This window comes from Aegilops tauschii, chromosome 6 (genome assembly GCF_002575655.3).
Source record: "Aegilops tauschii subsp. strangulata cultivar AL8/78 chromosome 6, Aet v6.0, whole genome shotgun sequence".
In the NCBI taxonomy this organism is placed as follows: Eukaryota; Viridiplantae; Streptophyta; class Magnoliopsida; order Poales; family Poaceae; genus Aegilops; species Aegilops tauschii.
Window position 1 is genome coordinate 469,750,699 of NC_053040.3, and position 11,852 is coordinate 469,762,550.

The 11,852-nt window shown below is 40.9% G+C and overlaps 1 long non-coding RNA gene across 1 annotated transcript; it reads right to left on the bottom strand.

Annotated features, from left to right (window-relative positions):
• Positions 1-10,673: 10,673 nt before the first annotated feature.
• On the bottom strand, positions 10,674-11,586 carry LOC120965964 (uncharacterized). Its single transcript, XR_005758926.2, has 3 exons — positions 11,243-11,586; positions 10,903-11,003; positions 10,674-10,811 (listed from the first exon to the last, which is right to left on the bottom strand). It is a non-coding gene; the product is annotated as an uncharacterized lncRNA (long non-coding RNA).
• Positions 11,587-11,852: the final 266 nt, after the last annotated feature.

Here is an 11,852-nt window from a genome sequence, read left to right on the forward strand (position 1 = left end):
AAGTGACTACATACGGAGCAAAATGAGTGAATCTACCTCTAAAATATGTCTACATACATCCGTATGTGATAGTCCATTTGAAATGTTTACAAAAACAAATATTTAGGAACGGAGGGAGTAGATAGGAGGCGCGGCTTGCCACGCATTGCCCGCCGAACGGCGGGGCAAGGGACAGGAAATTGAGATGTTAATGGAGATGACCTTAGCGCCTGTAAACATACACCATAACGTTAATTGTTTAGAGCTAATAAAGTTTTAATGTAAAATGCATGTAGTTACATATAGGAATTACTCTATCTGGTATACATAGAGAGATAATATGATCACAATACATCGATTGTGTGACAACAAGTCTGGTGGAGCTACAAAAGTGTGGGAACCTCAGTTCATGAAGGTTCGATGTAAAGTAGCATAGCAGAGGGGTTCCATGTAGACATACACAGTAATTAATTTATTTCACGTTCATAGGGAGTTGATATGATCACAATACATACACGGGGCAAGAACAGTTCATGTGGTGTTATAAAAGTGGTGGAGCTGATATGATCACAATACATACACCGGGCAAGAACAAGTTATGTGGCGGTACAAATGTGTCTGATCCTAAATCCATTAAAGTTCGAGGCAGTGCTTTCCTCCATTCCGTTGTAACGATGGTGGGAAGCTGGAAAAACAACCGACCGTATTAACAACGGTATGTAAAACTAAATAAGATGGTTGATCAAGCAAATCATGCCTACCTGCAAGGCCGTGTGTTTATTTTTTATTTGCCAACAAAAGCAATGTCAAAATCACAGCTAGAACTAAATCAAACAAGAAAGAACGGGTCAAAATAAAGGCCTACCCACAGATCGACCATCGCCAACAACAGATCCGACGCAGCAACGGCAAGAACAAGCGACCTGCAGGCAATGAGATCTGAAATAAATTAGACACGAACAATCCAATTGAAAGAGAGCACACCCGGCGCCAAAGGTTGAAGTGCAGGTCTTCTTTACAAGGCTGAACTGAACGTTTAGATTTTTTGCTCAATCAAATGTACTTTTTAAAAATCATTTTGCATATGGTTGACTGAGAAACAGTATACGTTCTTCTCCTCTACTGCAGTTCAGAACATTAAGAATGATGAAACAGAGAGAGATGAGGAGAGACACACATACCTGGTAACAGCAGCCTCCTTCGGTGCCTTATCCAAGGCAACGCGGCCCTCTTCTGCGGCCGCTCGTGACGGGGTCGGTAATGGAGGAGACGGCCCCGTCCGACAGAGGCATGGATCCGCCTCCAAGGAGGCGCAGCCCTCCTTGTGCCTCCTCCAGGACGGCGCGGCTCTGCTTCTGCATCACATGACTATACATGTGTTCTGCAGGTATATGAGGGGCGCAACACACGTAGATTCAACGCATTGTCCGTGAAATTTCTTTTTTGTGGCTGATATGCTTTGGCTGTGCTAGGGCAGGTCAATGGAGACAGAGACGTCCAGGTCGTCGCTGCCTATGTTGGTGAAGGTGAACTGATGGGTTGTGCCACCAGTTATTTCTATGGCTCGCTCAAGTATGAACTATTTGCTAATGGTGACACAGATGGGAGATAGCTCTGATTCAAGGAGAGGTAAAATATCCATATCGGTACGCTATGGGTCATGAAACTGAGTACCTAACAGGACCATGAAATGAGAAAGAGCTGAAAACTAACTAGAGGAAGGCCCTTCACCAGCAGGTCATCATGTGTTGGTACCTTGAGAAACGAGGCAGCCATTGCAGAGGATTTTTCATCCATGGCGGCGCCTGACCTGGGATGGTAGCTTCATGGAAGCAAGAGGGGAACCTATCTGGAAACACTGTATGCAAGGGGAGGGTCCTTTAGCCCATGCACTTCTTGTGACTTCCGGTCCGCTTCTGCATAGGCTGGGAATCTCTTGTTTTGTACAATAAGTGGACTGTAAAAGAACTGAATTGTTGTGGAGTCGGCTCATGAAAATAATAGCGTTGATAAGTTAAATGCGATGGGAAATGCAAGCGGTGAATTGCCAACGATGTTTCTGATTCAATAAAACAGTTCATGGTAGTCAAGACAAGGGATGTCATAGTTTAGTATCAATGCAACTATATACATAATTAACCGAGTTAGGACCGACTTTCTATAAGATACAAGTATAAGGAGGAAATTCAGATTATGGAAAACAAAATTTTAATTTATAACCAAACCATCCTAGATGGTAGATGAACCTGGAGCGTCACATGACAGAAGATAGTGAAGCGCGTCAAACAAAGGCACGTAGAATGAACGAAAAGAAAACATGCTTATGATAATTTAAGGAATGATCAGGAAAAGGCCAATGAGCATAGGGCACATAAAGCGATGAGTACAAAGTACAAACTATAAAGCAACATTCAACTCCAAGAGAAAGACATCATCTCCAAGCAGGTAAGCATTCACTAAAGCATAAGAAAGGGTAGACATCTCATGTTCTCCACTATAGCAGAACAAGTGCTAAGCACTAAGAAGCCAACAGGAGCAATTTATTTAGCGACAAAACATATATGTTCCTACACCATTAGCAAACATGAAAAAAGAACACAAATTCTGAGAGGGAAATACCCTGGAAGTGTAACCAATATTTTTTATGGAGCCCACTGCTAATCATACCAGGTGTTCAAAAAAGTGCACAAGTTCAGGATCGTTAATGAATAACGGTCAAAGGGGCAAACTGCAATGTGAGAAAACCTTCAATGTCGTTCCGGTAAAGGAACTACAAATGAAGCAAAATATCATATTTATTAAAAGTGCATAGGTCTCACAAAAAGTTTTTCTTTAACACTACAAATAAGAACATTCGCTCAGAAGCAACACAATGGACAAGCAGACATAATATCCAGTAGATCTATCTAGAAATTTTCTTATAAGAAAACTAAATTTTCTTCTCATGCCAAAGATTGAAGTGTGGGTCTTCTTCTGAAGGGCTGACTGAACATTTATAATTTTTGCATATGGTAGACTGAGAAGCTTTTTCAAGAAAGTACCTTGCTTGAAGTTAAATAGGTTCTGAACTATAGCTATCCTTGATCTTTTGGCTAGTCCATCCAATAAGCATCTTGTAGTACATGTTAGTTGGAATGGTTAAACCTGTAGAATATAATCTCAAATAAATCACACAGTTCATAAAATCAAGTTAAAGTTTGACCCAAAAAACACATACCAGCAGAGAAATAAATAGGAATCTTCAAGTTCATCCTTTCCCAAATTAGAAGGATATTAGGCCTCTAGGGATCAACATCACCTCCACCGCCTCATGCCAAATATTAATTCAATCTCTGAATAAAAGGAAAAAAACATAAGTTTTCAGTGGTTATGAACACCTTACAATTGCTGTATAATTTACATCATCTGTACTGCAGTAGAGGAAAAGAACATCCAAACTAAAGTGTCATACTATTTTATATGAGGGAAGGCCAAAATTCTCAATGTGTATTTTCCCTAAACTTCTTAACCGGGTAATTATATTTTTTTTAACTGGGCTCATATAGTGGACAAGTTCGAATTGAATCTTGGTACTACATCATACTGGCTGAAAATAGTGACTGTCATTTGTAGATTTGCTTTTTATTAATTTGGAATGACAGTTGTGCCTATAGCTGACTCAGATCTTAGTTGACTCCTTAATTTGAGGATACTGAATCCATTTTTCGAGCACATGGTACTGTATTACACAATGGATGAAGTTTTCTGCTTGCAATACAACAGAAACAGAGTAAGGCAACGAAGCAAAAAATATATACAAAAGGCAAATGAGTATGAAATTAATTTTGTAGTACTAATCATCATTGTTTATAAGGCGGTAAGGCGACCTAAGGCGAGCACCACCCGCTCTAGTACCCAGGTGATGCCTAAGCGCCTAAGGCGGGCATGTTTGTAAGGCGTTGCCAGGGCGCCTTATATCGTCTATAAGCGTCGAAGGCAGGACACCTAAAAAAATCGCTAATCACTATTTAAATATCTAAATTATGTCAGAATTGAAAATACCAACCGAGATCACCTCCAGCACAAGGAGCCCAACGCCAATCACTTTGATTGTGGTGTAAATGTACATTAGTACCATTTTCCTACCAACCTAATTTAGCTAGAAACTAAATCACTAGCTAGAAGCCAGGGTAAAAATTACTGAAGCAGCAAATATGAACCAAGCAATAAACAGATGACGAAACCGCTCCGCAAACGAAAGATGTTGTGAGACAAGGACAGATGCTCATAGTAGATATGCAGGAAGGCAAAACCGAAATAGGATCAACATGGCCTACGAGAGGGAAAAACAAAGTCATGACAAAATAGCTACACACCCGCAAAGAGTATGATAACCTTTCAAGGAGCACCAGTTTGAACAAATGCATAAAACAAAGGATGACAACGATTCACAAAGTGCAGAAAATGAAATGGAAAATATACGAAAACTACAAAGGCAAAAGGAATCATGTCAAATTTATATTAACTATAAGATCTATGAATATTGAGTAGATGCTGCCACCTCGTTAAAGGACATAGATCGGTCCTCATAGGATCCTGGGTGGAGGCATGGCATGGAAGGCTGAACTCTAGTGCACCAACTCTAGGGCACCATGGGTTGCATCTGGAAGGGCTAGGGGCATGAAGCAGGAGCATGCCATTAAATCTGAGCATAAAAAGTCTAGATGTCAAAACAGAACTTACTTTTCCAATCTGCTATACATTTGTAAACTCAAGAATGTTCCAAAAGAATTATGGTTCTAACACAAGAAAAGGAGTAGGCCTTATTGTGTTTTCAGATAAATCAAAGCAATACATAATTCCTTAGATAATAAAGTGGAACTCCACCAAGACATGAAGCGGGCATAAATCAGAATTGCAGATGATAAAATACAGAATGTGCTTGTGTATTTCATTTATAGAGAAAACAATTCTAGGAATGCAATTTGCTAATGCTAAAATAACATTGATAGCATAAGAAGCTACATATCAAAATAGCTGGACGAATTTTAGCCAAGGACGAGATGCAAAAATTAGTGAGCACTGGCAGCTAACCAGGCAATGGAAGGGAGAACCTTATATCACCTTGAGTAGGGCTACTTTCAAGAAGAATGTTGGTTATTCTGAACTAAGCAAGGTTAACCCTTACACGAATCAAGAACTGAGATGACCACAAGAAACCTGGAAAGCCTAAACCTCTCCTTCACAACAAAGCCATACCAAAAGCACATCGATCTACCCGGCCAAGAGCACCAATTAAACGGTCCACGCTAACTATCAAGAACACAAAAGCATGCAGCAGCGTGCCATATCATTTACTACTACAGAACAATATCAACATGAACTTGGAAAATCAAATCAACTATATCTATTTTGGCTTTCATCTCTCACCAGATCCATTTACTCATCTAAGAATACCAATCAAAAGGGGCACACTAAAATAGCAAAGCATCTCGTGGGGTACTCTTAATTATCATATGACCTCAAGAAACCTGGCAGGACTAACCCCCTCCTCAACAACAAAGCCATACATTATAAAAAAAACCTAGCTAGATCCAATGCTTCCTGGACAACAAGGTACCAACACAAGAAGACAACTCCAAAATTCCCCTTCCTTGGAACCTACCCTAGAGCACTAAACGAAGAAGAAACCACACCCCCTTTACATAGACCTAGCCATCCTTCATGCAAAAAGGAACAAAATCACCAACATTCAATCCACGGAGGAAGATCAATTGCAGGACCTACCAAGATGCAGAAAAAGAACAAAAGACATAGATCTACACTACACACAAACAAGTAAAAAGTACTTTTGGCCTTTACCACGTCGCTGCCAAACAACAAAAGGCCTCACTGGCCAGCCTACACATTGACACGCACGACACGATATGATACATGTAGTGCTAGAACAAAAGAGAAGTGAAAAGTGAAAAGGAGGAGGACAAGGATTGACCCGCAGATCCATGAACAGAGGTGCAGGGGGGTCAGGTCGAAGGAGGCGCCGGTGACAATGCACGGATCTGCAAGGAAAACAAGCCACAAATCAAAGACAAGCAGTAGCCTGTGGCCAAGAACAGGGCAGAATAGGCACATACCTACAGATCGACGACCAGAGCAGCAGATCCAGCGGAGCGGCTGGATTTTGATGGGACCTGCAAGCAAATGAGGAAAGGCACATCAACAGGCATCACGCCGCAGCGAGGCCATCACAACACCCAGCCCACGACTCCAGGCGCAGGCAGCCCCAATGCTCGCCCAGCAAGCACCACAATACCGAGATGAAGAACAAGGAGGAGCAGGATCATCAAAGAGCGAAAGAAAGGAGAAGAACAAAAGGCAGGGGCTAATGCGAGGATAAGGATCGAACGAGAAGAGCAGCTTCCCAGTGTACCCTTGCTTGGCAGCGACGTGGAAGGCGCCGAGGTCGAGTCAGGAGCGGAGCGTGGCGGCATCGAGCGGGGGGAGGAGGCGCACGACCTCGAGCGCGTCACCCTTCGCCGCTAGAGCTCGGACTCCCCCGTCTCCTTCTGCGCGGCCACGAGCGCGGCGGTGGAGCCGGAATCCTCGGCGCATGCTAGGAGCTCGCGGACGGCGTCGGCATTCACGGATCGGACGGCCGCATAGAGCACCGTTGCAGCTGCTTCGCCACGACTCGAGCAGAAGGGAGGGTCGATGGTGATCTTGTGGGGAGGAGGGAGGCACATAGCAGCGGGAGCGGGAGCCGGAGAGAGCGATGGCATAGGAGCGGGAGCGGCGGCGTGAGAAAGGTGCGGGAGAGAGAGAAGTGAGAGGAGACAAGCCCAAACCCTAGCGTCTCTTCCTATTGGGGACAGAGCAACGAATCGGGGCGATCCAAGTGGCGTCGATCCATCCGAAATTCCATCATTGCCCCCGGTGGGAGGCCAAAATTACAGGCGGTGGCACGCATTTTCTACCGCGTAAGAAGCCCACCGGGCACTCTTCTAACCATGGCTGCTGACGGGCACGGCCCACAGGTGACCAGACCCCGCAAATCAGCGACATATGGCTAATACCCACAAGTGAGAAAAAAAATTACCAAACCAGAAAAAATGTCACGCGCGAACTGATGGCACAGATTAGGACACGTGAGCGTGGCTGATCGGATCGGACGGTCAGAATTCCAAATGCCCTGAGAAGCCTCATGTTCCGGCACGAATCAAGAATTGAGATGAGCTGCAGCTTTTTCCATGCAAATAGAGGGGCAGACTAGTCCAAAATCACCCACAAAATTCTTACCTTGGTATGCGGGTCAAGAGTTATACTCAAACTAAAAAGGACCGGAGGGAGTATCACCTATTTCCCCGAAACTGCACCCACAGGCCCACAAAGTTGACCTTTACCAGCATGTACATGCGTTCCAATCATGCTAACATGTGAAACTAGATCTTCGTCACACAGTAGAATCACTGGTGACCAAAATGAGTACAAAATCGGCGCACCTTCGGACCATACAGCTGAGGATATTGCCCCAGGCTTGCACCATGTGCAATTAGAAAGTATGCTGCCTTATTATATTCTCTAGAACAATGAATGATGCAGAAACGAGAAAAAATAACCAGACAGAGATTTTTATTTCCTGGAAGAGGACACCACTGAGCGATCTATCATGGTCATTATTACTACTGGCTCGCTTCACTAGGAGGGAGTATATTTCGACCATGGCTGCAATCATGCCCCAGCTCTGAGGTGGGGATTCTGAATATGTTGGATATGACCCACACATATAGCCACGGCCTCCCCGAGCTCGTTTTGTACGACAAACCCCAAGTTGCCATGCAAGGCATTATTCGGAGTGCTTTCCATCAACATTGATCTTCAGTGGGTCCCTTCTATTGAGAAATCTTACAAAGAGGCGCATGGTGTACGTACTATTTATTTCCGAAAACAAAATCAACCCACACTATATGTAAAACTGTACCAAAACCCTTAAATGCATGGTTATTAAAAAAGAACGTGTAGAACCCCGATAGCATGGAAACACCTAGCAAAAATAGGCATGCATCGCAGTCTAACAACAACTATGCAGGCATCCTAGCATTGCTCGCCAACTGATATCATCTATGCTCTATGAAACCACAGCCACGAGCCCACAAAGTTGACCTCTACCACCATGCACATCCATCAAAATGTGGGTAAGATGTGAAACTAGCTCTTCGACAACGCCTTCGAGAATGAAGTTGTACCTAAATACCTAATCAGGGTTAGGGTAGATGTGTGTATGATGCTTGGTTGTCTGATGTTTTGGTATCATTGTTTGTGGGCTGGCCAAGGAAATTACAATTTACAAGTGCCTAATTTTGCCTTAGAATTACTTATTTATTATTTTTATACAGGTCCTCGATATTTGGAAAATCTTTCATTCGGAATCTTATGACCAGCTTTTGTAGACATTTAAGGGGTGGTTTTCTATTCACTTTGAAGCAGCCTACGTCATCTTCTGAAACCTCACAATCATCCTAACCTACACTAGTCAAAAAGCAAGTAGGTCCACGTATGATCAAGCTATGTCGTTGGCCTAAAAGGCGGGTAGCTTGAACTGAGACCTATTCCACTAGGGTTGGACGAACAACAGCCACTGGCGGGATACCTTCGGTCCCCTTGCCTTCTTCAGCCATCTTGGTGGCGAGAGGTGAGAGGACCTCAGATCGTCAAGAATCATATGGTCTTCGTCAACATCTACCGGTGCTCGTTGTATTTTTGCGAAGAAAAACACAACATCCTTATTTGGCGATGCCATGGAGCCGAAAAGGTTTGTGTCCTTGCAGAGTTGATTATTCAGATCGACTAAGTTTACTTTAGTGTGCCCTGTTGATTTTGCTGCTTTGGTTCTTCGTGGAGTTAAAATCTTTCCTCGACAGTATGGTGAGGATCTTGCGGTTCGACGTCCTGCACTTCTAGGGAATCATCCCCAACCCAAGTATGTTCATCGCTTATGGTTTCCCATCTTTTTAGATGGGCGAGTCAAGGGGCTTTAAGAAACCTTTATTGATAACCAAGTTTGTGCGGGTAAACGAGCGGCGTTATCGTTGTTCCGCTTCAATCGCAGAGTCTTTACTAAAAGTCTTGGCACTATTTCATCTTGCAAAGATTGACACCATATAAAACAGATTTCATTGTAATTCTTAGTTGTACGAGTTACTTCGTAATTTCTTGTATCTTGGATCCAAAACATTGGACCTGCAATATTGCCCAGTGTGAATGAAATTACAGGTATTTCTCATAAAAACATGTGCGCAAATAGCTATATGGGGTAAGTGCGTATTAAAAGAAAAAAGGTTAGTAATGGAACTTCAATAATATCACAACATCCACACATAGAGTGCAAAAACAACACCACAAACGACGTAGAATATTCTTTTTCTAAACATGCATTTGATACGGTTGTACCATGTTAAACATTTAGTAAATACATGATAACAGTTTTTAATACATGATGAGTAGTTTTTCATACACTATGAATAAACCATAACATTTCAAAAATTTCGAATATTCTTTTAATAAGTCAAGAAAATTTTTTGATACACGTTAACATTTTTAATACACATGGTGAATATAATTTTAATACACGATAAACATTTTCATAATACATGATGAACCCTTTCAACACATGGTGAACATTTTTTAGATACATCATGAATATTGACACAATGAACATTTTAATACATGGCAAACTTTTTTATAATAAATATGTATTTTTTAGTTGATGAATATTTTTAAGTACGAGAAGAATAGATTTAATTAAGTGGCAACTTTTTTAATACTTGACGAATAATTTTTTTAAACACAATGGCCATTTTATTAAATATTAAGCATTTCTAATACACAATGAACAATTTAAAAGTACATGGTGGACCTTTTTAGTAAAATGTAAACAAACCAGTTTTTAGTACACGATGAACACTAATTAATAGACAAGGATTTTTAATATAAATAAGAACATTTTAAGTAAAGCATAAACATTTTTTAATACACAATACGCAATGAATGTATTTTTAATATACACCATAATTTTCTTGGTTACACTGTTAACATTTTTAAACACATGGAAAAACCTTTTTTTAAAATATGGCCCATATATTTTAGTATCTGATGAAGAAAAATAACCGGAAGAAATGAAAAAAGAAAAATGAAAGAAATATAGGAACAAGGAAAAGGAGAACTAAACAAAAAAGAAGAGAGATAAAAGATGAGGAAGAAGAAAAGGAACGAAATAAAAAAGGTAGAGAACCCAAACAAAAAATAGATAAAGAACAGACAGAAACACCAAAAAACCAAACCAACCTGGTTCACGGAAAACATTTAGAAAACAGCGGTAAATACCCATTCAGAGAATAGATGGTGAAAAGTCATCAATTATTTGCCTGGTTATCCCTAGGTTTTAGAGAACTTTTTTGCACCACTTTTTGCGTGAAAAAATAATGCTTCCATGAGAAGCACAAATTTCCTTTTTTTAAAAAAATAGATGTGAAAACTTATGGACATTATTTTAAAAGCAATGAACATTTTTTAGTTTCATGTTTCATTTTGAAATTTCCACATGAACATTTATTTCTAATATTTTTAAAAAAATATGTGAACTTTTTAGATTTATGAACATTTATAAAACTAGGACAATGCCCGTGCGTTGCCACGGGGCAATAAAGACAAAGACACTGATCAATATTGTGTGTCATCTCCTTCTTCTTAGTATATCATCATCGCTCTTGTTTTTTGTTTTTGTCCTAAAGCAGTAGAGAAAAACAAAACCTACATGTGTTGATAACCCCTCAAATGTTCTTGTCCTTGCAATTTTCCTATATTAGAACACACCAATTATCGGATTAGAAGAACCGCGCAACTAATGAGCCATGGAAAATTGATTTGGAGAACAGGGATCAGGCCGACCTTAACGGAACATGGACCAAACTGTAGTGTTCTACCTTTCCTGTGGTCCTCCTTGGTTGGTAGTGATGGTTCTCCCCAAGTCCTTAGTCACTTGCAAGCTGCTGCATAATGAATTTTGTATCAACAGGTGCATTTTTGTTCACTTTTCTGAATTTACAGGCTAAGTAAACATTTGCAGGCTGTTTCTATTTGCAACAACGGTTCCTATTGCCTAATGAAAGTTACAAGAAGGGCGTTGTCCACTCAGAACAATCATATTGAAGGTCAAATTGAGCCTGCAACTAATAATATGAAATTACTATTTTTGACATAGAAAGGGTTGGATCTGATAGGAGCATACCCATTTGTTTACCGGAAGAACATATCGGGTATGGCCACCAAAAAGAATATCAAAATAGCTAGCATTTAGTTTAGACATGACAACTGTTGTGACTTCTAAACTGCTACAACTTCCTTCTATTTGGTGTCTTGGGTATGAGTAAGAAAAATGTTCGGTCTGAAAAGACATAAGGTAAATGAGAGCAAAAAATTATACATATAATGAAATAAGACTGGAGAAGAAATATGTCCTTTAATCGTATGCACAGAGGCATACAGCCATTTCACTAAACGTGTACTGATCTGTTCTTCCAAATTGTCTACAATGAATTCAGTACTCATCTGAATGACTTTCTTTCTTTGTCTCTGCAGAGAGAATTCATAAGTCATAAATTGGACGTTTGACACCAGCAACGAAAGAGTGGCTCACCATTCTTCAGCGATTCCTCCCTCATATGGATATCATGCGGCGATGTAGCAGACATAGTAAGACCCACCTAATCAACTATCAGATCTGGACGCTGCTTCAGATATGATTCCCTTGACAAGAGCCCCATGGGCTTGCCATTTGAGTGTTGTGTCAACTATCAAACTTCAAAACTATCAGATTCGTACAAACAAAAAAGGATTTC